Source organism: Cebus imitator, unplaced genomic scaffold (assembly GCF_001604975.1).
Source record: "Cebus imitator isolate Cc_AM_T3 unplaced genomic scaffold, Cebus_imitator-1.0 Scaffold62, whole genome shotgun sequence".
Lineage (NCBI taxonomy): Eukaryota > Metazoa > Chordata > Mammalia > Primates > Cebidae > Cebus > Cebus imitator.
Genome location: NW_016107377.1, coordinates 2810107 through 2837011, shown reverse-complemented (window position 1 = coordinate 2837011; position 26905 = coordinate 2810107). Strand labels below are relative to the sequence as shown.

Here is a 26905-nt window from a genome sequence, read left to right as displayed (position 1 = left end):
GCAGTCTTCCTACCTCAGCCTCCCAAGTAGCTGGGACCATAGGTGCATGTCATCACCCCTGGCTAATTTTTTAATTTTTTGTAGAGATGGGGTCTAGCTATGTTTCCCAGGCTGGTCTCAAACTCCTGGACTCAAGTAATCCTCCTGCCTTGGTCTCCCAAAGTGCTGGGATTATAGGCCTGAGCCACCATGACTGGTCGAGAATTCTTATCTTTTAGAGCTTTGTATGATGAAGTATTTATGGGTGATATCCATGTGAGGGGTGGGAAGGAGATTGGCCATAGGTTGTTAATTGTTCAAGCTGAATGACTGACTCATGAAGTCTCATTATACTCTTCTCTCTACGTTTCATGTGCTTAAACATTTTTTGTAATAAAAAGTTAAAACAAGTCCTGGGGCCTATCTTACAGGTTTTTCTTGGGGGTTGAGCATAGAGATATGCATAGAGATACTTCAAGGGAACTCGGAGTTTACTGCCAAAGCTCTGTTTGGAAAGACTTGTGTAGGGAAAGCATCAGGAAGGAGAGATGCCACATCTATAGAGAGGCAGGCTTAATAAACTCCCAAGGTGATTTTGTTATACACTACAGAGGGTCACTGCCCCACATAAAGAAAAGGACTCCTATGATGAGATAAATTTATGAATTTCAGACACCTACCACAAGGTATGGGAAAAACCATTTTTGGTAGGTGTCCTTTACATTCAGTATCAAATTCTAAAAGTAGTAGGGGCTGGGAGTGCTGGCTCATGCCTGTAATCTCAGCACTTTGGGAGGCCAAGGTGGGCAGATCACTTGAGGTCAGGAGTTTGAGACCAGTCTGGCCAACACAGTGAAAACCCGTCTCTACTAAAAATACAAAAATTAGCCAGGTTTGGTGGTGGGCACCAAGTAGCTATAATCCTAGCTACTTGGGAGGCTGAGGCAGGAGAGTGGCTTGAACTCGGGGAAGCAGAGGTTGCAGTGAGCCAAGATCGTGCCACTGCATTCCAGCCCAGGGTGACAGAGTGAGACCCTGTCTCAAAAAAATATAAAATATAAAAAATAAAAAGTAGTAGGATAGCTATTCTTCCTCAAGAGACATTTATCGCTGGGGTGGCGGCTCACGCCTGTAACCCCAGTACTTTGGGAGGCCAAGGTAGGCGAATCACCTGAGGTCAGGAGTTCAAGACCAGCCTGGCCAACATGGTGAAACCCTGTCTCTACTAAAAATGCAAAAATTAACTGGGTGTGGTGGCGCATGCCTGTAATCCCAGCTATTGGGAGGCTGAGGCAGGAGAATCGCCTTAATCCGGGAGGCAGAGGTTGCAGTGAGCTGCTTCTTCTACTGCTGAGGAAATTTTCTGCTCCCTATACACACATTGTTTATTGGGTTCTTAGTCAATTTTAAATGGGTGATTGCAACACAGGTTTGGTTTATCATATAGGCTCAGTATGATTTGTCCAGATTATTCTGAATTTCAGCCCTACATAAAACTGTGAAATATAAAAGGTTTTCTTCTGTATCTCCAGTTTTACCTCTGTTACATCTTTCACTCTCTCTGTGATTTCCCCCTTTCTCAAATAGCCAGTGACTCTTTTCCAAATCTTCCCATTACCAAAGATAGACTCAAAAATCATCTGATAAACTCGTTTATGCAAGATTACTGATTCGAGTCATGAAATGCTCTTTTGAGGCAAAGTTGATTTAAATAGGGCACAGGATTTAAGTCAAAGTGAAAAAAGAAAGTGTAGCGATGGCCTCTCAGGCATCAGGTAACCCAGTTAAGGGAAGGAATTTTTGGTTTGGTCAAGTTCCTTTCTAGACTCTCTAAAATCTTGCCAAATAGGTTGTTACCTATCTATCATTGGAAATGTATCCTTGGAAGAGTCATATAATGCATCTAATGTTTTTTGTTCCATAATATGCATGAAAAGATTTAGCTTTATCTGCAAGAAATACAAAGCCAAACTTGAACCTTCTTAAAAAGCTGTCAAAATCAGGCCGGGTGTAGTGGCTCACACACATAATCCCAACACTTTCAGAGGTGAAGGCGGGTGGTTCACCTGAGGTCAGGAGTTTGGGCCTGACCAACATGGTGAAACCCCGTCTCTACTAAAAATACAAAAATTAGCCTGGCATGGTGGCAGGCGCCTGTAATCCCAGCTTCTCGGGAGCCTGAGACAGAAGAATCACTTGAACCCAGGAGGAGGAGGTTGCAGTAAGCCGAGATGGAGCCATTTGTACTCCAGCCTTGGCGACAGAATGAGACTCTGTCTCAAAAAATTTACTGTCTCAGAGGAAGGGGTAGGCTTCAAGCTGGGTTTAAGTGCCTCCATCATGTGTCAGCTTCATCTTCAGGCTGGCTTCCTCATGGCAGCAAAGTGGCTGCAGTAACTATTGGATGCACATCCACTCATCACACCAGCCAGAGTAAGAAAAAGAGCACTTTTCATTTCCCAACAAACACAAGATCTGGCCTTCCACATGATTGGGATCAATTTAGACCCATGTCAGTGCCTATCAATGAATATTGACAGATCAAGTGAGGATGGGATTAGGTTGATTATCAGATAGGCTGATTATCACAATCACTGTCCACACATGGAGCAGAGATGGGCCTAATCAGGTCCTTGGCTGCCTTGCAATTGCAGAAGGGTGGAAATATATCGTGGGGAATCAATCGACATAATGGCCACTATAAATCAATATGATATCCTATATCATTAGATACCAGTTTAAACTCTTACATTATCGTTCAATGTTTAACTTGTTTCTAATTTTTTTGTGTGTGGAGACAGGGTATTGTTATGTTGCCCAGGCTGGTCTGGAACTCCTGGGCTCAAGCAATTCTGCCTTGGCCTCTCAGAGTGCTGGGATTACAGGCTGTGCTTCCAATTTTCGATATTACATTTTAAACTAGGAGTTGCAGACATAAATCAGAGAAACAACACTGTAAAATACAGTAGGGATGTAGAGCTTTTGGCAAAAGAGAGAATGCATGTCCTGCACCTGATTGTTGTTCACATAAGAATGTAAGCCCACTGTTACCAAATCTTCCACTTTTTAAGGAGAAGCCCAAAATGCATGTGAGATCTTCTGGTTTTTAACTTTGGCTGATTTTTTTTTAAGTACCATGTATGGCAAATAAAACATGTTAGTGGGTTAGATTTGTATCTGGGCCACCAGTTTGTCATATTATGAATCATGCTGGAATATTTCACAACACCTCCTCTCAAAGTGAGAGTTTCGGTCCTTTCATGGACCAGGGCTGCTAGGATATGCTTAATGCAAATGAAGCCACAGTGGAAAGAGAAGTGAATAGCACATACTACATGAAGAATGCTTTGTTATTACTTTTTTATTCCTCTCAGCTTCTTGAGTAAAAGATTGAAGATCTGTTAATAATTTTTTGGCATGTGCTTAGAATTGTTTTTCTGGTAGTAAAGATAAGTTTGCACCAGATCACCTTACTTGTCTTATCTAGGTTCTGTTTTGACTTGTCTCTTATCTATGTTGTGCTGTGAGGAAAAGTTCAATTTTAAAGAATGACCCCTGTTGATTAGAGGTGTTATATGTGGCCATGGGACAGGATTTTTCTTTTCCTTGTAGCAAGCTGGCACATGGATAAATTCTACCACAGTGACTTAGATATCACGCTCCACTTAAATAGAAGATTTAACTCACAGTGGCCAATGGTGGCCTCTACTACGTATTGCTTTCAAGACACATAGAACTGAATTTGGGGAACACTAAACTTGTTTAGACTTGCCATTTAAAAAAAAAATTTTTTTTTTTTTTGGCTAAGCTTCTTGTTGAATGCCGATAATCAGCACATCCATTGTCCTTTTTTTTTTTTTTTTTTTTTTTTTTTTTTTTTTTTTTTTTTTTTTTTTTTTTTTTTTTTTTTTTTTTTGTCAAAAAGCTTCACTCCAGTTAGAAGATACCTGAAGGCAGAAACTATGGCCTTGTCAACCGTTGACTTCCTCATGGTGCACAGTGTAAATTTACTAGTATTTTATTTAGCAGAGGCTCAGTACTTACTTGTTTGCAGATTTATTAATAGTTCCCATACACCTCAGGAAATCAACAGATGATTTATGTCATTCTGGCCTTAACTTTAATGAATATAATAAAAACTTTCATCATTTATTGTCAGGCCCAGGGCTAGGTAGGCTCCTGAGATACAGAAGTTAGTAAGGGAAGGAGCACAGAAGGTAGGGGAAACAAACAAAAAAATAGATAATTACGACACTCTTGATATGTCTCAGCATCTATAGACATTAACATCAGGAAAAGGGGGTGGGAAGGAATTTGGGAGGGAGGGCCCTTTGGACAAATGTCACATTTCTGAGTAGCTTTTAGATATGGGTGGGAAAATGAGGGCAGGAGAATTAAAGTGGGATAGAAGGGAGATATTTAAACAAAAGTCATTCTAGGGCTGCAATCACTGGACACAAGTAACTCCTGCTACACCATATTCATTCATCTATGCAATCACATTCATCCAGTGCTTTCTATGAGTTAGGCAGGGTGCAGTGTGTAAGATACAAATGAATGAAGCAGGTCCCCAGCGGTTGTCTAGGGGGATAAATGCTGCACAGGGCAACCTGGATAAGCTTCAACATGTTAGGTGCCACAAAGCTACAGAAACAAAGTAGTAAGGAGATTCAGAAAATGTACAGGTCATTTCTGGTTGCAGGATCTAGAAAGAATGATGTCCACAGTTAAGGATCAGTACAATCTAGGTGGTAAAAAAAGTTGGTTTTTTCTGCTAGTTTGTACCTCAACATCTTTGACCCCACAGGATAAAAAGGTGCAAACGAGGGCACATTTTCTTCACAGAAGGTGCTTACTTAGTGCTTTCCTGTTCATTCCCCACAGGTGATTTCCCTCTTCAATCTCTCCCAAGTCTCACAGAACAAGGGAGCACTTCACAAGCACCAAGACACCTTCAAAGAGGCGAAGAAGAGTACTTGGTGAAAAAGTTCGTACGCTTTCAGGGGAATTTCCTTAAGATTACTGGGCATTAAGAATGAAAATATGTAAACCAGGTTTATGAGCAAGAAAATAATCTCTCCACATTCAGAGTTAATCTTAGAACTCAGTAACCGCCAGCAGAACACACCCCGGTCTGGGCGGGCTCACAGGCGCGGTCCCACCCCCCCACGCCCCTCCCCCGTGGAGGTTTCTCCGGCGCTTCCCGCAGTCCCGCCCGTCGCGCGTCGCTGCTCCAACAACTCGGGTTCTGTCGGGACCTCACTCCGCCCCCGGCTCAACCGCGGCCAGGCCGGGACTTGCACACGCTGGTGGTGCGCCGCCGTCTCCCGGCAGAGTGGGCGCCTCCGCCAGCAGGAGCGCGCACGCCGCGCCAAGGGGCCTGGACGCGCGCGCTCCCGACCCGTCTCCTCCTCCTCCTCCCCCTCCTCGGCCCGCCCCCTCCCTCGCCTCTTCCTGCCAGGCCGTCCTTCTACCCTCCCCTCTCCGCTCCCTCCGCCCTCCCAGGGCTCCAGCAGCGGCGGAGTGAACGGGACCGGCCCGGCCTCAGAGCGCGAGGTGGCGGGTGGGACGCGGGCGCCTGAAGGAGTTGTTCTTCCGGCAGCTCCCGCGGAGACGTGAAGAGGTGAGGCGAGGGCGGCCTCCTAGGGGCACCAGGGCGGCCCGGCGGCCCGGATTTGCGGGCCGAGGCTGCCTGGGTGTGTTGGCGTCCTGGTGAGCCTGGGGAGGGTCGAGGTGGGGCCCCGGCTCGGGACGGGGATGCTGGAGGACCGCGGGAAGGAGGGCACAGGGAGGGTTCAGGACTGTCGGCCGCCTCCCGGACACTGCGGTTCTCCCAGGTGGCCGCTCCTCGCTGCCAGGGCCGGTAGGGTCGGTACCCTTACCTGGGGGCGGGGTAGTGGCTTCGGCGGCCGCCACCTCCAGCCGTGCCCTCCTGACATTGCTGCCTGCGCGGCTGCCGCCCGCTGCTACGCTGTGACTGCTGCTGTATTCACAGTCCCAGCAGCCCTGCGTCCGGTGGGCGAGTGGTTAGAGTATTTTCTTACCCACACGCAGGCTTCTGTACTCCATCGTTTCTCTCCCTCCCCCTTCCTCTTCCTCCGCCGACCACTTTGCTTGGCTCCTGCTGTTGAAGCTTGTGGTTTTGTAGTTTGGGATGGGCTGCATTCCGGGCAGATCCCTACCTGCAGGGAATACCCTGCCTCAAAGTTGATCTCCCAGGGCATGGCAAACACCGCCTCTCAACCCCCACCCAGCTTGTGGGTGCTCAGTGTCCTGATAACTGAGTCAAAGTTTCTGAGACGGGGCTAGTACTTTGCACTGGTCGCCAACGGTACAGGGCTAGGCAGTGCGTCAGCATGTGGAAAGGGGCCACCGGCCAGCGGGAGGTGGCCGGGTGCATGGGAGCTCAACTGACGGGTTTCAGATACTAGGCAGTGTGTCCAGGTCTTTGGATCTCTCAGATAGGGTTATATTAGAATATGTACCAAAATTTGAGTTGTCACTTGCAGAGTTGATGGTTTCATGCAGGTAAACTGAAATGCCAGCCTTATTACACTAATGGTAGGGAGTACTTTTGCTTGCCTGACAGATTTCAGCACCGTTTGGAAAATGATTTTAAGGCCTTCATTTTTGGCACTGGAGGGTTTAGGGATTTTTAATATGTTTAAGTTTCCTTGTGCATGGGGGAAGTAAGTAGTTGCTTGTTAAAATTCTGAAAACACAGTTTCATGAAAACCTCTGACTCTTCTTATAGTAGTGTTTATATTTGGCATTTTCCGTAGACTATCCGTTAGTAATGACGTCGGAAGATACAGATATGAAGTTTGCTTGTGGTCACATTGGAAGTGGATTTTGTTCATGGAAAATACTGGTTCACAAGTTCCTAGTACCTGTAATCCCAGCTGCTCAGGAGGCTGAGGCAGGAGAATTGCCTGAACCCAGGAGGCGGAGGTTGCGGTGAGCCGAGATCGCGCCATTGCACTCCAGCCTGGGTAACAAGAGCGAAACTCCGTCTCAAAAAAAAAAAAAAAAAGAAAACTGGCCTGTGTTCATTTTCTCAGTAGAGCGTCCCTTATGAAATTGACAATGAGATTTCCAAGGAGAATGACTAGATGAACTTTATGTATACATTATCATCAAATTGTATTAAATGTACACCTGGTTGAGGGGTTAGCTCTAGACTTTGAGTTAGACTCGTGTCTATACTAAATCAGTTCAATAAATATACCGATATTATGAATTATTAAGTCACCTGGAGAGAAGTAGATAAAACAGGGCAGAGTTTATTTGTTAACATATTATGTAGCCTACATTTGCTCTGATGTGTATTATTAAGTCATCTGGGAGAAGTAGATGAAGTAGGGCAGAGCTTATATGTGAACATAGAATCTACATTGTCTTTTAGAAAGCTGGAAACAAGTTAGTAAGGCTCGGTACTATTGGGGCATATGGTGACTATGCAAACCAAACTAAAAAGGTGTAACTGTAAATGTATGTAGTTTGTTTATTTTTTTTTTAGAGACAGGGTCTTGCTGTGGTGCCCAGGCTGGAGTGCAATGGCTCAACCCTAGCTCACTGCAGCCATGAAGTTCTGGTCTTAAATAATCCTCCCACCTCAGCCTCCTGAGTAGCTGGGACTATAGACACATGCCACCGCACCTGGCTAAGTGTTTATTTTATTTTTGTAGAGTCAGGGGTCTCACCATGTTGCCCAGGCTAGTCTCCAACTCCTGGCCTCAGGCAGTCCTTGCTCCTTGGCCTCCCGAAGCACTGGGATTACAGGCCTGAGCTAACCATACTTGGCCAATTTTTTTTTTCCAACTGAGTTATTTGATGGGAATTTCTATATATTACAGTTGTGATGTTTTGAGAATTTTTGTTTCTTTGATAATTGTTTCATGATTTAGATCATTTTCTTTTTACCCTGGTAGTTATATTTTTTTTCTTTGAATGACAGAATTTTATTAGGCACGTGAAGCAGGAGATTCCATGTGGTCAGCTCACCAGTTCCAAATTTGTGACTTTTAAAAACTTAAATTTTTTTCTTTGCCTTAACCCAAGCTAGAATTTGCTCAATTGCTGTATATTTATTTGAACTCTCAGATGATACATCATTGAATCAGAAAGTCCTTTTTTCCATTTTTTTGGAGTAATCAAAAGGAATTCTCTTGTGCCAAGTAAAAATATATGTGGGAGATAGCTAGGCTTCAAGAGATTGACTTTGAAGAGAGTAGTAGCTAAGTAGCAAAAATTTCTCATGTTGAGGGTGTAGAACTGGGACTGCAATCCAACCTACCATTGACTTCAAGTGGGATATGGATCATTATGACTGGATGGAGGGGGTTTGGAGAATGAAGTTGATGCTATAAGCCTGTGGGATTCCCAGGCACTGAGCTTGCTTATGTCTTAATTTTAATGAGTTCTACATTTTATAACTCTTGAGTTATATAAATGGGTCAGCCATTCAGTCTGAGGATGACCAGCAGCCCAAGACCGTTCCAGGTGATGGCATTTCAAACATGGCTCAGGGATTTCTTGTGGAGATGATCTGATGAGCGTTTTGCCATTACAAACAGTGGAGGCCGAGAAAATATGGACTTGGGCCTGAGTTATGGTAAAACATATTCATTTTTAAAGGAGAGTTTTAACATTGATAATTTAGAGAAAGACATTGACTTCTAGACTTTCAGAATGGGGTATAATTTTGACTTTATAGTCAGTATTTGAATTGGGCATAAGTATGTAAACATCAGTGGATCCTAATAAGGAAGAATTAATGAATTAAGCAGAGCTTGCATCTCTGAACATCTCCTTTTCAGATTTCATTTACTTCCCACATTGCTCTTTTTCAACAGATAGGAATGGCATAATTGAATATAGCAAGTGTATGCCCATGCTGACTCTTTTTTGTTATTTTTTGGTGTTTTTTTGGTGTACTTTTTGGGGATTTTCCTAGGGAAACTTCTAGGCATCTATTCAGCTGATTTAGAGTTAGATTTGGGCTAAGATTATTAGTATACTTGAAATACTGAGCCTTCTTATTTTCTAAATAGTTTTTGAAATAGAAAACATTTTGTCAGTGTTGTTGGACTAAAAAACAAAACAAAAAAAAAACAAAACCCCAAAAACCCAACAACAACACAGTTCTTTATAAATACTCATGAAAAATCTGGTTACAGGCTGTGTTGTGATAGACATAGTACAGCCAAAAATATATTTAAGAAACTTCTCACCCAGTTTAGTAAGCTTAAATAAGAAGTAAGAAAATAAGACAGTTTTTTTTTTCAATAAAAGCCTGATTTTCCTAGAATATGAAGTCTTAACAACTGTTTGCTGTGTTATTTTCCCTCTTGCCTATTCTAAATTAAGCAAGAACTACATGTCGCTAGTCCATGGCAAAAGCTTAGTTCTAGTAGGGGATTCTTAGTAATGGAGGTCTCATTGAGGGATGCAAGGGAATTTGATTGGGAAACATTCAGGTATGGAACATTTATTTTTTACTGCTCTAATTTTCTCTGTACCTGGGTATTCAGTGAGGTGGGGGCATAAGCACAAATACAGAATTATCTGGATTTTTTTTTTTTTAAATACTATAGATTTCCTCCTCCTATCCCCTGCCTGCCCCCCATTGCTAAGTGAGCCATTGATATAGTAGGAGTGTGTTGTATCTTACAGGTATGTGGGGCTGAACAGATGCTAAGAACTTTGGCACTTTGCCGATACTCCATAAATCAAATTCCTACTCTGTGTAATTTGCCTTCTGGTGATATCAATAGACATTTGTATTACTCTCATTTTTGAAGAAAAATATGAATTGTGGTGGTAAAGAGACATATGTAACCAAGAATAAGATTTATCAAATTATGTAGTATACATGAAGGAGACCAGGAGATTGTCTACCTGAACATTTATTGAACTCTTGATTCTGGCCCACAATAAAAAAATATATTTTATTTCTTCATTCAGCAAGCACACACACACACACAAAGTTGAAAGTTTGGTGGAATAATATTTATCTTTTCAGGGGCCTGCTGAGTTGGCTGTAATGGCTTGCAAGACCAGTTGTGCATATGTCTTCCTAATTAGCTCTATGTCCAGTGACATCATGTTGGCAGCTCGAAATTAGTCATGGTGGTAATATTTTCACCATGAAATTCAGCAACTGGTATTCCCAGGGCTTCCCTCCTCATAGGTAGTTGTTAAACATTTATAGCACCTCATTGCTTATAACACACATTGATATTTTCTGTTATTTCATTTCATTTAAAAAATGTTGGGTTTTGACTTCCAAATTAATTTTACATCCTGCTAATGGATTATAGCCTACAGTTAAACAACAACAAATACAACTAGTTTAGCCTACCCTCCTAACTTTGTAAGTGAAGGAACATACTAAAAGCCTCAAGTCCAAGGTCAGATAGTGAGTTATTAGCAAAGCCAGGGCTCTGGACTAAATCTGGAGTTGTTTCTGGTGGTCTTCTTTCCTAAGCATGCCTAGTATGTGTAAGGGATTGTGTTAATCAGTTTGAATAAAGATGGACCTTGACCCTGAGGACTTAATGCTTAGGTGGGGGATTAAATATGGAAACAACAATGATAATGAAAGGCAGAAAGTAATGGGTGGTAAAAAGATAAAGATAAGGAACTATAAGAGTTTAGAGAGGAGGGAGAGATTACTTTTAAGAGAAGAGGTGACATTTGAACTATGTTTTTTTTTTAAAATTTGTATTTATTTTAATTTTATTTTTTTAAATAAAGATGGGGTTTCACCATGTTGGTCAGGCTGGTCTTGAATTCCCGACCTCCTGCCAAGGCAGGTGATCTACTGCTTGGATTACAGGCGTGAGCCACCACGCCCAGCCAATTTTTATTTTTTAAGACAGCATCTCTTTACTCAAACTTGAGTGCTGTGGTACCAGCACAGCTCACTACAGCCTTGACTTACTGGCCTCCAGCAAGTCTTCTGCCTCAGCCCCCAAATGGGTGGGACTATAGGCGCACACCAACATGTTTGGCTAATTTTGGATTATTTGTAGAGATGGGGGTCTCATTGTGTTGCCCAGGCTGATCTTGAACTCCTGGACTGAAGCTGTCCTCCTGTCTTGGCCTCCCAAAGTGCTGGGATTACAGGTGTGAGCCACCATGCCTGACCACTGAACTACATTTTGGATAGGACAACTAGTATTAGAGAAAGGCCTTTCTGGGCTGGGGGCCAGGGTGATCAAAGGCATACAAGTATGGACAGGGAAAAATGAATAGTGAAAGAGCTAGGCAAGAAAGAGTCAGTTAGCACCAGATGGTTGAGAGCCTAGAATGTCAGTTTTTCTTTCTGCTTTTCAGTTTCTCTTTCATTTTTGACTCTGGAGTAATCTAGTGCTTCTTAATACTAAACAAGATTTATATTGTGATTAAAATATGACACAGAGAACATATAAGTATCCTTAGAGTAGAAACTGAAGGGAATAATTATTAGTGTTGGAGAAGCAGCCTTGAGTTTACCAGTCATAAAAGTGTTGGGAAGCGAAAAATGTTTTATTTGTAAGGAGATACAGTGTTTTTTTGGTTGTTTTTGCTTCACCAAATAGCATCAAATTGGCTATGGTAGAACAGGAAGCAGTTTTGAAAGTCTTTTCAAGGGCCTTCTAAAATGTGATTTCTACATGACTAGATCTTAATTTTTGGAGGCAGGTTTAGTTTAGGCAGAAGGGTAGGTTATACAGAGCGGCAGCTGAACTGAGTAGCTTTTAGAATTTAGGGCAGCAGAGCATGGTATTTTATATCAAATCCAGTTGTAAGGGATTCATAGCTTCTTTACTTCAAGAATTTTCTTAGATTTCAGCATTTATGTCTTTGACAGCCTGTATGACTGAAGATGTTTTGAAGTCTTGGATGGAACTTGCCTTGTTTCTCAGGGGAATTGGGTGGCTAGAAATGAAGGCGAATGCCAGTAACTTGTGTCTGTTAATCAAATTGAAGTACTGATGGCAGTTCTCAAGCTTTTCTGCCTGTGGATGATTTCACACTTACTGCTTCTAATTAAAATGGTGTAAAGTCAATTTAAAGAAGCCTTGCTTCTCTTTGACCCACCAGTTCTGTAAAGGTAAAAGCCCTCTTAAAGTGTTGCCCAGGTAGCAACACATACAGACACTGTTTAATAGCTCATCACTGAAGTGTGTGGAAAATTTTGGAAATGTTGGTAACAAAGTTGCTGTAGTAAATAACTACTTGGTTGGTAAAAAGCTGGGCTACTTCTGGATGGTTGATAAAGCGTTTTTGAGATGAGCCTTGGTTCTAAAATAAATATGAGTTTTATTATTGCCGTACTATTTTCTTCAGTTATATAAGCTCCTGATATGTAATTGTTGTTGTCTTATCATTTTAGGTGGTTTCAGCAGTTTCATATGAACTGCTCCACAATATAGCACACCCCAAACTCTACGATAAGAGTTCAGATATGGCGTGGCCCAGATGCCTCACACCAGTTAAATGATATAGCTAATCATGTCAGCATAGTGTTTTTTTAAAGTTTCTTCCCCCCTCTTTTTTGAGGCATGTTAGTTTTTACAAATTGAGGTTATTAGAATCCTTCCAGATTTTCTACCACCATTTGTGTGTGTGTGTGTGTGTGTGTGTGTGTGTGTGGTAAAAAGTATGATGATGGTACCCTTAATTTAAATAATGTAAACATTTGTAAAGATGTACACACATACACATAGATATGTGTGTGTATATGTATGTGTAGACATACATATATATTTACATATCCATTAGTTCTTGGAATTTGTGGTGAAAATATAGCCCGCCTGACTAATGACTGAAAACAAGTGTTCTGGCTCTTTGAAGACCACTATGTGAAGTATTCACAAATATGAAAGTAATGCAAACCCAAAGGGAGTTTTTGTATGCCCAGTTTCAAGAAAGCAGCACATTTTAAAAGGCAAGTATGGAATTCATTCATGTACCAGTGAGGAATTTCTCAACTTCTTTACCCGACACATACACCCATACGGTAAACGTCCTCATTATTAGCAGTAAGCAAAATTATGGGACTTTAAAAATCAGATTTCTACTACAAGTGATGCAAATAAATACTATTTTTAGAAAAAATACAAACCTGTGGTTTTGAGTTTTGAAGGTTTAAGAGACATATATCGCTATTTTTTTATAAACTGCATGGAGTGTTTTCTGTGCTTCAAGATTAATTGTCATTGTAAGGCCTTTTGCTGAGAGCATTGTGTAAATGCATAGTTTTTAGAATGGTTGTTAGGTGTTTCTTTGAATAGTTTTTTTTCTTTTTGAATAATTTATTTTTCTATAGTCAGTTTATCTTGCATACATTGATGGCTGGGCATGGTGGCCCACGCCTGTAATCACAGCACTTTGGGTGGCCGAGACAGGCAGATCACTTGAGGCCAGGAGTTTGAGCCTAGCCTGGTCAAGATGGTGAAATCCAGCCTCTACTAAAAATACAAAAATTAGTTGATGTGTTGGTGCGTGTTTGTGGTCCCAGCTGCTTGGGAGGCTGAGACACAAGAATTGCTTGAACCTGGGAGGCAGAGGTTACAATGAGCTGAGATCATGCCACTGCACTCCAGCCTGGGCTACAGAGTGAGACTCTGTCTCAAAAAAAAAAAGAATAGAATATACTTCTACTTTAGTGAAAAATCAACCATTGAAGGGAGGTTTTATATACATATATATATATATATATATATATATATATACATACATGTATGTATATATACTGGCAGACAGTAGGGTTTCTGAAGTTTTTTTTAAGGTAATTTTGTTATTCAGCAGCTGTTTATCACCAGACCTCATTCATTTATTGCTTTTTTTCCATTTTTAAAAAATCTCATGAACTGTATTCTTTCATTTAAAATCTTTCATATTTGCCTTGTGGTCATGGTCATATTTGGAGTAATGTTTTGATTTGTCCCAGACTTTCTGTGCACAGATCTATTACCACGTTGGTATCAAATGGTAATTTAGTTGATGTCTTCTTCCCTCCATTCCTTTTTTCCTTTGATATTCTAGAAGTTACCCTAACTCTAGATAAATTAGCCATCCCTACCATTTGAAAATATCAGATAAAGGGTTGTTTTTTTGTTTTTTTTTTGAGACAGTCTTGCTTTGTCATCCAGGCTGTAGTGCAGTGGCGCAATCTCAGCTCACTGCAACCTCTGCCTCCCAGGTTCAAGCGATTCTTCTGCCTCAGCCTCCTGAGTAGCTGAGACTACAGGTGCATGCTGTCATGCCCGGCTAATTTTTGTATTTTAGTAGAGATGGAGTTTCACTGTGTTGGCCAGGCTGGTCTCAAACTCCTGACCTCATTTGCCTCGGCCTCTCAAAGTGCTGGGATTACAGGGGTGAGCCACCGTGCCTGGCCCAGAGAAAGTTTTTTTTAAAGATGAGCTAGTAGGCTGGGCGTGGTGGCTCACGCCTGTAATCCAAGCACTTTGGAGGCCAAGGCGGGCGGATCACCTGAGGTCGGGAGTTCAAGACCAGCCTGACCAACATGGTGAAACCCCGTCTATTAAAAAAAAAAAAAAAAGATAAGCTAGTAATAGTAAGTTAGAGAAATCAGTTTATCAGTTCATCTAATACTTCCTATTTTGAATATAAATTTCATTGTGTTGCATGCTAACTTCATTATGTTCCACTGAGAATTTACTTTTCTGAAGAGAGAGCTTTAGCAATTTTTCTGTTTTTCCTTTTTTTGGAGACAGGGTCTCTCTCTGTCACCCAGGCTGGAGTGCATTGACACTGTCGTAGCTCACTGCAGCCTTGAACTCCTGGGCTCAAAGTAGTCCTCCAGTCTTTGTCTTTGGAGTAGCTGGTGGGACTACAGTACTACACCACCACACTCTACTAATTTTTTGATGGGAGTCTCCCTATGTTGCCCAGGCTGGTCTCAAACTCCTGGGTTCAAGCAATCCTCCTTCCTCAGCCCTTCCAAAGTGTTGGGATCATATGTGCAATTTTTAAACATTTGAGAATTTCACATAGAGGAGGATAATAGTGGCTTTTAGACATTGTTATCAGTTGTACAAAGGTGGAAAAAAAAAGTCGTTAAGATGCAAGTAACTGTAAACATTTTTGGTTTTGCGGGAGACAGTGTAGGTAAAACACAGAACCTTAATTGTAGATCTAGTGCTGCTGTGAGAGTCAGAGAGAATAAGTGATTTGGGCACAATTTTTTTCTCCTCTTTGCACAGTAACGATGAGCTAATATTGAGTGGTTACATAGGGAAGTTATTGCATAAGAAAATGTACATTATCTAGCTAATCTTCACAGTAACCATATGAGGTAGGAACGATTATAGTATCATCTCCAGTTTGCAGATGAGGAAGCAGGATTAGAGAAGTTCAGTAACTTGCTTAAGATCACATAACTTATGAGAGGCAGTTATCTCTTGCTTCTAAATCTGTATTATAGTGACTCTCTGCTATTACTCTATATTGACCATCTTTAATAGTATGTTACCTACTTTGCATGTTTCTTAGGGTGGTTAGGAGAATCAAAAAGATAAGATTTTCAAAAGAACACACAAATGTCTCTGGAATATTCATTTTATTGGATAATATTTGAGACACCAAAGAAATCTTTGAAATCTTGCACACATATTTTGGTTTGTAATCAGTAATTCTATGAAATAAGTTGAAAAAAATGAATATTTGAAAAGTTATCTATAGAGTAGAAGACAAATTTTGTGTGGGGTCAAGGGATCTGTGAGTGAAAGGTAGAGGACTGCAGAAATGTAGGGGTGTATTCAATAAAAAGTGGATCAGATGGTCTCTAGTAGCTTGAATTCTTTCTGCAATGAGGAGGAGTATATGTAAATAACAGGTAACCTATAAGATCCTTCCAGCATCAATAATCTATGAGTCTCTGTTATGGGTTACTTTTTTTTTCCTATTAGAATATCCTCAGATTAGCTAGATGTACCCAAAAGAGTTTTCTGATTTTATTTTAGCTTAGATCATTAATAATTACCATTCCCCCTTTGTCCTTTTTTAAAATTGTGTATGTTTAATGTATACGTCTTGATGTTTTGATATACCTATACAAAACATACAGATACAAAATCATGAAATGATTTGTCTTGCTATACAGATACAAAATCATGAAATGATTACTACAGTTAAGCAAATGAACCTGTCCATCTCCTTCCATAATTTAAAAAATTGTTTGTAGTATGAGCATCTAAAATGTACTGTCTTAGCAAATTTTAAGTATACTATACAATATTAATAATTATAGTCCTTGTGCATTAGCTCTCTAGACATTCATTCTACATAACTGTAAGTTTGTACCCTTTGACCTACTTATTCCCATTTCATCCCCCTCCTTTCCCCTGATAACTGTGGTTGTACTCTGTTTCTATGTATTCAGCTTTTAAAGAAAGGATTTCACATATAAATGGATGACGTAGTAATTTTCTTTCTATGTCTGGCCTACTTCATTTAACATAATGTCCTCCAGTTTCATCTATGTTGTCCCAAATGACAGTATCTTTTTTTTTTTTTTAAGGCTGAATAATATTCCCTTATGTATATGCCACAAATATTTTATCTGTTCATCTGCCAATAGACAACTTAGATTGTTCCCATAATCTAGGCTATTGTGAATAATGCTGCAATGAATACGTGAAGGCATATATCTCTATAAGGTGCTGATTTCAGTTTCTTTGGGTGTATACCCAGCAGAGGGATTGCTGGATCATAAGTGGTTCTATTTTTAATGTTTTGAGGAACCTCTATACCATTTTCCATAATGTCTGTGAAGCAATTTACATTTTCAGCAACAGTTTGCAAGGGTTTCCTTTTCTCCACACTTTTGCCAACACTTGTTATCTCTTGTCTTTTTAATGATAGCCATCTGAACAGGTATGAGGTGATAGCTCATTGTGGTTTTGATTTGCTTTTCCCTGATAATTAGGGATGTTTTCAGTGCTTTTTCATATGCCTGTTGGCCATTTGTATGTGTTCTTTGGAAAAATGTCTATTCAGTTTCTTTGCCCATTTTTTAATTGGGTTATTTTGTTTTGTTTTTGCCGTTGAGTTGCGAGAGTTCTTGTGTATTTTGGATGTTAACCCTTTACTAGATATATAGTTTGCAAATATTTTCTCCCAGTCCATAGGCTGCCTTTTCATTTTGTTGTTTGTTTTGCAGAAGCTTTTTAGTTTGATGTAGTCCTACTTGTTTATTTTTACTTTTGTTGTTTGAGCTTTAGGTGTAGTATCCACCAATATCATTGCCAAGGCCAAACAATATCAGGGAGCTTTTCTCCTGTATTTTCTTCTAGGGGTTTTATGGTTTTATTACAGATATCAATGTTTACTTCTTTAAACTATTTTAACAAACACCATTCTTTAAATGTCAGTTGCACTTAGGTTGAACATAAATGTATAATTATCTGAGTAAAATGCAGCTATTGGTTTTTTTGCTTCCCCTGACCCCCCAGCCAAGTTAAAAAGATTTTTTAGAGGATGGGGTGGGTGAAATGGCTTAATATTATGTTATTACATACTCGGTTCTTAACATTTCTTACGGTTTCCTCTTAAATTTGGATTTCCTGAGTGTGCATTTTGAGAAGAAACTTAATATCATTATGTATATGAAAGGCCAATTTTATGTAGTGTTACAACTTTATGGCTTTTTATCCAGTTGGTTTCATTCTCTGTCATTGTTTGTGTCAACAAGCATTTATTTATAAGGTAGAATATGGGTTTTGTGCTAGAGAAGCAGAGATGAGAGATTGTTGAAGAGCTGAGAGTCTTATTGGTGAAACAGATGAATAGAGAGTAGAAAAGAAGGTTGGTACAAAAGTAATTGAGGTTTTTGCAAAATAACTCTCAATTGGAGGCTGAAGGCTGAAAAACTAGGGGGCTGCTGATGCAGGTCCTGGAGTCCAAAGGCTGGAGAACCGGGAGTTCTGAGGTCTGAGGACAAGAAAGACGAAAGTCTGAGCTCCAGAACAGAGAGCAAGGGAGTGAATTTACCCTTCCTCTGCTTTTTTGCTTTATTTTATCCCCAGCAGATTGGATGGTGCCTGCCCACGCTGGGTAAAGGTGGTTCTTTCTGACTCAGTCTACTGATTCAAATGGCTGTCTGGGAAACACCCTCATAGGCATATGTGGAAATAATGCTTTTACTAGCTATCTGAGTATCCTCTACAGTAAATTTATGAAGACATTAAAGTATTTATATTATGAAGATTTAAAAAATATGAAATAGAATGAAAACCAGAGGATAAAGTTAGTACAGTTATCAAATTATTTTTAGCATGATTGATTTCTAAAAGGCTTTGAATAACCATAGATTTAATTTTCTTATATGTATATGACACATATAGACCTGCAGATTATAGAATACTAGACATTGTTCTGTACAGTGTTATATAACTGTAGCTAGAAATTACTTATGTAAGATACCAGAGTTAATGGTTCTTAACCATTTGGGCACCAAGAATTTTTAAAGAGCATGAACCATGTCATCTTTCTGTTCTGGGTGGCATGAAGTTGGGGTCTGAGTATAGATAACATCTTATAAAGCCTTTATTGAGACTGTGGTCTCTGTTAAAAATCTCTCATTTGTGCTTTTAGAGCATTACTGTTTTCCTTTTTGTTGTCATACTGATCACATTGTATTGCAAGTTACTGTTTTCGTTTTCGACTACAGGCTTTTTTGGCTATTTATTTATTTATTTTAGTGGGGATAGACAGAGTCTTACTCTGCTGCCTAGGCTGGAGTACAGTGGCACAATCTCGGCTCACTGTAACCTGTGCCTGACGGGCTCAAGTGATTCTCCCACCTTAACCTCCTGAGTAGGAACTACAGGCAGGTGCCACCATGCCCTGCCAATTTTTTTTTTTTTTTGAGACGGAGTCTCACTCAGTCGCCCAGGCTGGAGTGCAGTGGCATAATCTCGGCTCACTGCAATCTCCGACTCCTGGGATCAAGGAATTCTCCTGCTTCAGCCTCCTGAGTAGCTGGGATTACAGGTACCTGCCATCATGCCTGGCTACTTTTTGTATTTTTATAGGGATAGGGTTTCACTATGTTGACCAGGCTGGTCTTGAACTCCTGATCTAAAGTGATTCACCCGCCTTGGCCTCCCAAAGTGCTGGGATTACAGGCATGAACCAGTGCACCTAGCCTAAATAACTTTTTTTTTTTTTGGGACGGATTTTCCCTCTTGTTACCCAGGCTGGAGTGCAATGGCGCGATCTCGGCTCACCGCAACCTCCGCCTCCTGGGTTCAGGCAATTCTCCTGCCTCAGCCTCCTGAGTAGCTGGGATTACAGGCACGCACCACCATGCCCAGCTAATTTTTTGCATTTTTAGTAGAGACGGGGTTTCACCATGCTGACCAGGATGGTCTCGATCTCTTGACCTCGTGATCCACCCGCCTCGGCCTCCCAAAGTGCTGGGATTAAATAACTTATTTTTAATGAAAAGTAACAATTTCCAAAACAAAACAATTTAACGAGAAGATAACATGTTTTACATTTTGCAAACCTCTGTAATGTCTGACTTCATAGAAGACAGACAAATTATATTTGTTACTGCATTCACTCCATTGTAGTATGCTGTTTGGGTTGAAGTATGCAAAGAAAACCTGGCCTCATATGTAGCTTGTAAAGGGAGGAGTATTTTAATATCCTTTTAACATAATACCAATACTTGTCTTTCATTCTTTCATACCACACTAGAATTCTACAGTTGGTAGTTTATTAATGGTTATATGAAGTTGCCATGTGAAATTTTGCATCACATTAATGAACTTTTTGTAATCTGTTATGTTTAAAATCTGCTGGTCTGTCTTGCAGTTTGAATGGATCTTTTATCTATACATAATTTTATAATGGTTATTTGTAAGGCATTGGTTCACTGATTTATGTAGCTCTTTACAATATTGACACATTTTATTATATAATATAAAGAAGTCCACCTGGGCATGGTGGCTCATGCCTGTAATCCCAACACTCTGGGAAGTCGAGACAGGCAGATCGCCTGAGCTCAGGAGTTCAAGATCAACCTGGGCAACATGGTGAAACCCCATCTCTACAAAAAATACAAAAAAAAAATTAGCCAGGCATGATGGTAGATGCCTGTAACTCCAACTGCTTGGGAGGCTAAGGCGGGAGGATCACTTGAGCCTAGGAGGCAGAGGTTGCAGTGAGCAAACGTGGCACCAGTGTACTCCAGCCTAGGCAACAGAGGGAGACCCTTTTTAAGGAAAAAAAAAAAAAAAAAGTGGCCAGCTTGGTGGCCACTGGTGCCTGTAATCCCAGTACTTTGGGTGGCCAAGCTGGGTGTATCACAATGTCAGGAGATTGAGACCATCCTGGCCAAGATGGTGAAACCCTGTCTCAATTAGCAATAATCGCACCTTGGATAAACCCCATTGACTACGATATTGCCACTGCGCAAAGCTGAAACCCTGTCTCTATTAAAAATACAAAAATTAGCTGGACATGGTGGCTCATGCCTGTAATCTCAACTACTCGGGAGGCCGAGGCAGGAGAATTGCTTGAGCCTGGGTGGCAGAGTTTGCAGTGAGCTCAGATCGCAACACTGCATTCCAGCATGACAACAGAGCGAGACTCTGTCTCAAAATAAAAAAAAAGTCAACATTTGTTAATATTGCCATCAATGTCATCAGAAAAGACTTCTAAGGGCTGGGCACAGTGGCTTATGCGTGTAATACTAGCACTTTGAGAGGGTGAGGCAGGCAGATCATTTGAGGTCAGAAGTTTGGGACCAGTCTGACCAACATGTTGCAACCTTGTCTCCACTAAAAATAAAAAAAAATTAGCTGGGCATTGTGGTGGGTGCCTGTAATCCCAGCTACTCCGGAGGCTGAAGAGGGAGAATTGCTTGAACCCAGGAGGTGGAGGTTACAGTGTGCTAAAATAATACCACTGCACTCCAGCCTGGGCAACAGTGTGAGACCCTCTCTCAAAACAAAACAAAACAAAACCAACAGTTTAAAAGTGTTCCTATTTCTCCACAGCCTCGCCAGCATGTTTAATAATCACCATTCTAACTGATGTGAGATGGTATTTTATTGTGGTTTTGATTTGCATTTCTCCAATGACCAGTGATGTTGAGCTTCTTTTCTTAATGTTTGTTGCCTGCATAAATGTCTTCTTTTGAAAAGTGTCTGTTCATATCCTTTGCCCACTTTTTGATGGGCAAATTTTTTTTCTTGTAAATTTAAGTTCCTTGTAAATTTAAGTTCCTTGTATATTCTGGATATTAGATCTTTGTCAGATGGGTAGGTTGCAAAAATTTTCTCCCATTTTGTAGGTTGCCTGTTCATTCTGATGATAGTTCATTTTATTGTGCAGAAGCTCTTTAGTTTAATTAGATCCCATTTATCATTTTTGGCTTTTGTTACAATTGCTTTTGGTGCTTTAGTCATGAAGTCTTTGCCCATGCCTGTATCCTGAATGGCATTGCCTAGGTTTTCTCTTAGGGTTATTATGATTTTGGGTTTTACATTTCAGTTTTTAATCCATCTTGAGTTAATTTTTGTGTAAGGTATAAGGAAGGGGTCCAGTTTCAGTTTTCTGCATATGGCTAGCCAGTTTTCCCAGCACCATTTATTAAATAGGGAATCCTTTCCACATTGTTGTTTTGTCGAAGATCAGTGGTCGTAGATGTGTGGTGTTATTTCTGAGTCTCTGTTCTGTTCCATTGGTCTATATATTTGTTTTGGTACAAGTACCGTGCTGTTTTGGTTACTATAGTCTTGCATAGTTTGAAGTCAGGTAGTGTGATGCCTCCAGCTTTCTTCTTTTTGCTTGGGATTGTCTTACAGGGTCTTTGTTGATTCCCTGTGAAATTTAAAGTAGTTTTTTCTAATTCTGCGAAAAAAGTCAATGGTAGCTTGATGGGAATAGCATTGAATCCATAAATTTCTTTGGGTGTATGGTCATTTTTATGATACTGATTCTTCCTAACCATGAACATGGAATGTTTCTCCATCTGTTTGTGCCCTCTCTTATTTCCTTGAGCAGTGGTTTGTAGTTCTCCTTGAAGAGGTCCTTCACATCCCTTGTAAGTTGTATTCCTAGGTATTTTATTCTTTTTAGCAATTGTGAATGGGAATTCACTCCTGATTTAGCTCTCTGCTTGTCTGTTGTTGGTGTATAGGAATGCTTGTGATCTTTGGACATTGATTTTGTATCCTGAGACTTTGCTGAAATTGCTTATCAGCTTAAAGAGTTTTTGGGCCGAGATGGTTGGTGGGAGTATCAATTAGTTCATCCATTGTGGAAGACAGTGTGGCAATTCCTTAAGGATCTAGAACCAGAAGTACCATTTGACCCAGCAATCCCATTACTGGGTATATACCCAAAAAAAAATCATTCTGCCATGAGGACAGATGCATAGGTATGTTTACTGCAGCACTATTTACAATAAATAGCAAGCAGACTTGGAACCAACCCAAATGCCCATCAATGATAGACTGGATAAAGAAAATGTGGCACATATATACCATGGAATAGTACGCAGCCATAAAAAAGAATGAGGTGATTTCCTTTGCAGGGACATGGGTGAAGCTGGAAGCCAACATTCTCAGCAAACTAACACAGGAACAGAAAACCAAATGCCACGTGTTCTCACTCATAAGTGGGAGTTGAACAGTGAGAACACATGGACACAGGGAGGGGAACATCACACACTGGGGCCTGTTGGGGGTTGGGGGGAGAGGGGAGGGAGAGCATTAGGACAAATAGCTAATGCATGCAGGACTTAAAACCTAGATGATAGGTTGGTAGGTGCAGCAAACCACCATGGCACACGTATACCTATGTAACAAATCTGCACGTTCTACACATGTATTCTAAAACTTAAAAAGAAACAAAAACAAAACAAAACACCCCAGAAAAGAATTTTAAGTAGCATGAGGCTGTTAAGCTAATTATTATTTTTTTATGAGACAGGGTCTTTCTATGTTGCCCAGGCTGTACTCAAGTTCCTGGGCTCAAGTGATCCTCTTGCCTCAGGCTAAGCTAATTTTTACTTGAAAGCTCACATTTCATTATTAACAGCAAATACTGTCAGTTGTTTTCTTCGAGGTGACTGTCTTATCTTGTACCATTTAGAGAGCATGTCTTCCAAATACCCAGGTCCTTATAACTATAGTTTGTCAGCTGTTCTTTAAAGTAAGGATGGTATTCTGTGAAGAAAGTGGTTAATTTAACTTGCTACTCAAACCATTGCAGAAGTGCATTTTCTTCTGAAAACTATTATACTTTGGTGTGTAGTGGAAATACTTTGTGTATTTCCTACTTTGTCAGGTAGAATGTTAAAAAGGTATGTGCTCTAAAGGTTGGAGACAATTTTTGCTATTTCGTTAAAGACTTAAGTCTTAAGCAACACACACGCGTGCGTATGCTTTTCTGCTGAGCATATATGGTTGTATAGTGAGTACCAGTATACTTTGGTGCTGCTATTTCATTTGTGTTAAGACACCAGCAATCTTACCCACCATTGCTTTTGCACCATCACATTAGCACAGTGAAAAAAACAAATAATGTCTTGGTATTATTAGGAAAGTTGTTTTGACCCCCAGATTGCTTTGGGGGACTTCTGGGGTCCAGGGACCACACTTTGGGAATAGCTGGTACAGAGCAAGCCCTGTATAAGCCTATCAATTTGTTGTTCAATGTAACTTTTTCATCTTATGTATGCATAAAGTAGAAAATAATATGTTAGTAGTATTCAGGAATTTGGATATTTGTTAAGGTCTCAGAATGGATTCCTTGGTGATATCAAGAGTATGCTGGAGCAAATATTTTTAAAATAATGTTGTTGAAACATGTTTTATAATGCATATTCTTAAGAGTCTTCTTCCTGAAAGAAAGAAAGAATTTGTTTGAGATTTCCATAAGGGATATTTTTATGTCAGTTGCTAAGTTCAGGGTACTGATCCTGTATAGGAATAGCTTCCAATTCAGATCTATAAACAACAAAATAGTTTAGTGAAAACACACACACAGGATTTGGAGGTAGCAGAAAACAGTTGTTCTAGAGCCAGACTGACCTGATTTGAACCCCGACTCCACTGATGTAACTTTGGGCTAGTTGATGTGACCACACTGTCATTTCTTAGCACCCTTTACTGCTGCTTTATCTGTTCTTGAGGTCTTTCATTAGTGTTAGAATAATGATACAATGATAGTGATGCCTGTAATTATGACAAGTGGAAACTTGCTATTTTCTCCATTAACTAAAATTTGAAAGCCATAATTGATTAAGTTTGCTTAAGTTGTACTTTTTTTGGAGACAAGAGCTTACTCCATTACTTACCTTGGAGTGTAATAGTGTGATCACAGCTCATTGCAACCTTGAACTCCTGAGCTCAAGGGATCTTCCTGCGTTAGCCTCTCAAGTAGTTGGAACTGAAGGCACATGCCACCTTGCCTGGCTAATTTTTCATATTTTTTGTAGAGACGGGATCTTGCTTTGTTCCCCAAGCTGGTCTCAAATTCCGGGGCTTAAGTTATCCTCCTGCCTCAGCCTCCTAAAATGCTAGGATTACAGGAATGAGCCACCATAACTGGTCAAGTTGTACTTTTATTTTGTGAAAATAGTACCCGTTAGCCCCTGAATAATATATATTTTTTGTTGTGTTTTAAAATTTGGCTTATTTGTGTTCATGTATTCAGTCTTGATAATAATTATAAAAACAGTCTTTGGTACTTGTTTCATGCTTTACCTGCATTATTTCACTTAAGATCGATATATGAAGTGGGTACTTTTCTTACATTTAATTCACAAATGATAAAACAGAGGATACAAGGAAATTGAGTAGCTTGTCCTATAAGAAATGGTTTATAAGTGGCAGAACTGAAATGTAAACTCTTTTCTATTAGGTTCTTTTTTGCTTCAATTAATACCAGAAAAGTAGTTTAACCTTAGGATGTGCGTAGGTTATATGCCAATACTAAGCCATATTATTTTATTTGAATTTCTTTTAAGAGATGAAGTCTTGCTGTATTGCCCAGGTTGGTCTTGAATTCCTATGCTCAGGTGATTCTCTCACTTCGGCCCCATGAATAGCTGGGACTACGTGCATGTGCCACTGTGCCCAGCTACTAATACCTTAATACAAGGGTCTTGATCATCTGTGGATTTTGGTTTCCATGGGGGATCCTGGAATCAGGCTCCCGCAGATGCCAAGGGACTGTAACCACCATTACAAATAGGGCTGTGAAGACAGAGTATGAGTGTGTAAAGTCACTATTCCTGAGCACATGGCAGTAAGAGAGATAACCTAAACAGTTAAGGGCTCTGCCAACAGAAAGAAGGGAGGTGGGTAGGAATTATTATATAGGTAACAAAGAGTGTCTGCTACTTCATGTCTTTAACCACTACTATACTGTACTCCCTCCCTAATTTAAGACAATATTTTAAAATAAAAACCATAAATGAGGGAGAAATATAAATGATAATAAATTTCAGGATAGAGGAAATCCTCTGGAGATCTGACAGTTACAGTGGTCCGGAAGTATAAGTTCTGATGCAGATGGATGAGTAAGTAATACAGATCATGTTAAAAAGCAAATTTGGGATGAATTAATATAACTGTGTCCTCCGTGGACTGATGAGTAACCACTTGCTTTACTTAACCCTAATTAGCTTCATATTAAATAATTGGGTTTAGCTGTGTAGTTTCAGGGATATGGGAAGAAACTGAGGCGATTCAGGGAAAAGAAAATGAAATATGCATTAAGGAGATGAAGCATAGGCTTTCTAAGCTAATTACCAGAATTAGTGGAATTTCTTTTTATGTTGATAGAGACATAGTTAATAAGTGACCTTAATAGTAGTTTTCAAACTGTAAAATTTCTAAGTTGAAGTGGTTCCTGTCTTTCCCACCCCTTCAATTCCTAGAACAGGAAATTGAGATTATAATAAAATACTTTGGTTAAAGAACAGCTTTCCAACTATAGAGGTTATTAAACATTGGATCTCGGGGAAAAGTGCTGGCTGTAGGTTTTAGTCAAAAGGTGAAGTGAAAAGACTAGACCCATAAATCATAAATTATAGTTTATACAGTGAGCCATTTTTCAAGCTTTTGGAGTTGGGACATAATTCTGAGTCTGAGTATTTCCACACTCAAGCTTCTGAAGGTCCTGCCTCCCATCCCATTCTCACTACCCACTTGAATGAACCTTTGTTAGCATTTAAAACTTTTATTTCCCCCCCTGAACAACTCTACAGCAGTGTAGGATTTAAAAAATTAGAACTGCAAATATGTGTTTCCCTAACAAATACATCAACTATTTTGATTTTTTTCATGTTGCCTTTCTCAGTATGGCTATTTAAAGTTTCTTAAGAAATTTTTTTCCCCACTAAGTTATTTATATTTATTATAGAAAACCAGAAATAACTTCTGTGAACATGTTGTAATATTTTTCTAAAGCTTTTTTTATATGCATGTGTTTTAGAATTGTGTGTCTCTGTAGTTCCATAACAGCATGCATAATAACACTGAGTTTTAATAACTACCTTTTTCTCTCTTACCTATTAGACTGTGAGCCCCTTTAAGGCATATATTATTGTGTTCATCTTTATATACCCTGAAAAATCTATGTACTTCACATAAAGATTAGGTGAGATTTGTAGATACAATTTGTTTATTTATTTATTTATTTTTATTTTTATTTTTTTTCCCATTTATTTTATTGCATTTTAGGTTTTGGGGTACATGTGAAGAACATGCATAATTGTTGCATAGGTACACATGTGGCAGTGTGATTTGCTGCCTTCTTCCCCATCACCTACATCTGGCATTTTTCCCCTTGCTGTCTCTCCCCAGCTCCCCACCCGCCACCGTCCCTCCCCTATTTCCCCCCAACTGACCCCAGTGTGTAGTGCTCCCCTCCCTGTGTCCATGCG

At 40.0% G+C, this 26905-nt stretch overlaps 1 protein-coding gene and 1 pseudogene across 2 annotated transcripts in view; one reads left to right on the top strand and one right to left on the bottom strand.

Annotated features, from left to right (window-relative positions):
- Positions 1–5395: 5395 nt before the first annotated feature.
- Positions 5396–26905, top strand: part of RABGAP1L (RAB GTPase activating protein 1 like) — a 741733-nt gene continuing 720223 nt past the window's right edge. The window contains exon 1 of one of the 2 annotated variants that reach the window (XM_017529900.2): positions 5396–5602. The gene's annotated coding sequence lies outside the window, so the exon portion shown is untranslated. The remainder of the gene's footprint in view (positions 5603–26905) is intronic. The other variant, XM_017529899.2, reaches the window with a different exon arrangement.
- Positions 20218–20423, bottom strand: LOC119471466 (annotated as a pseudogene).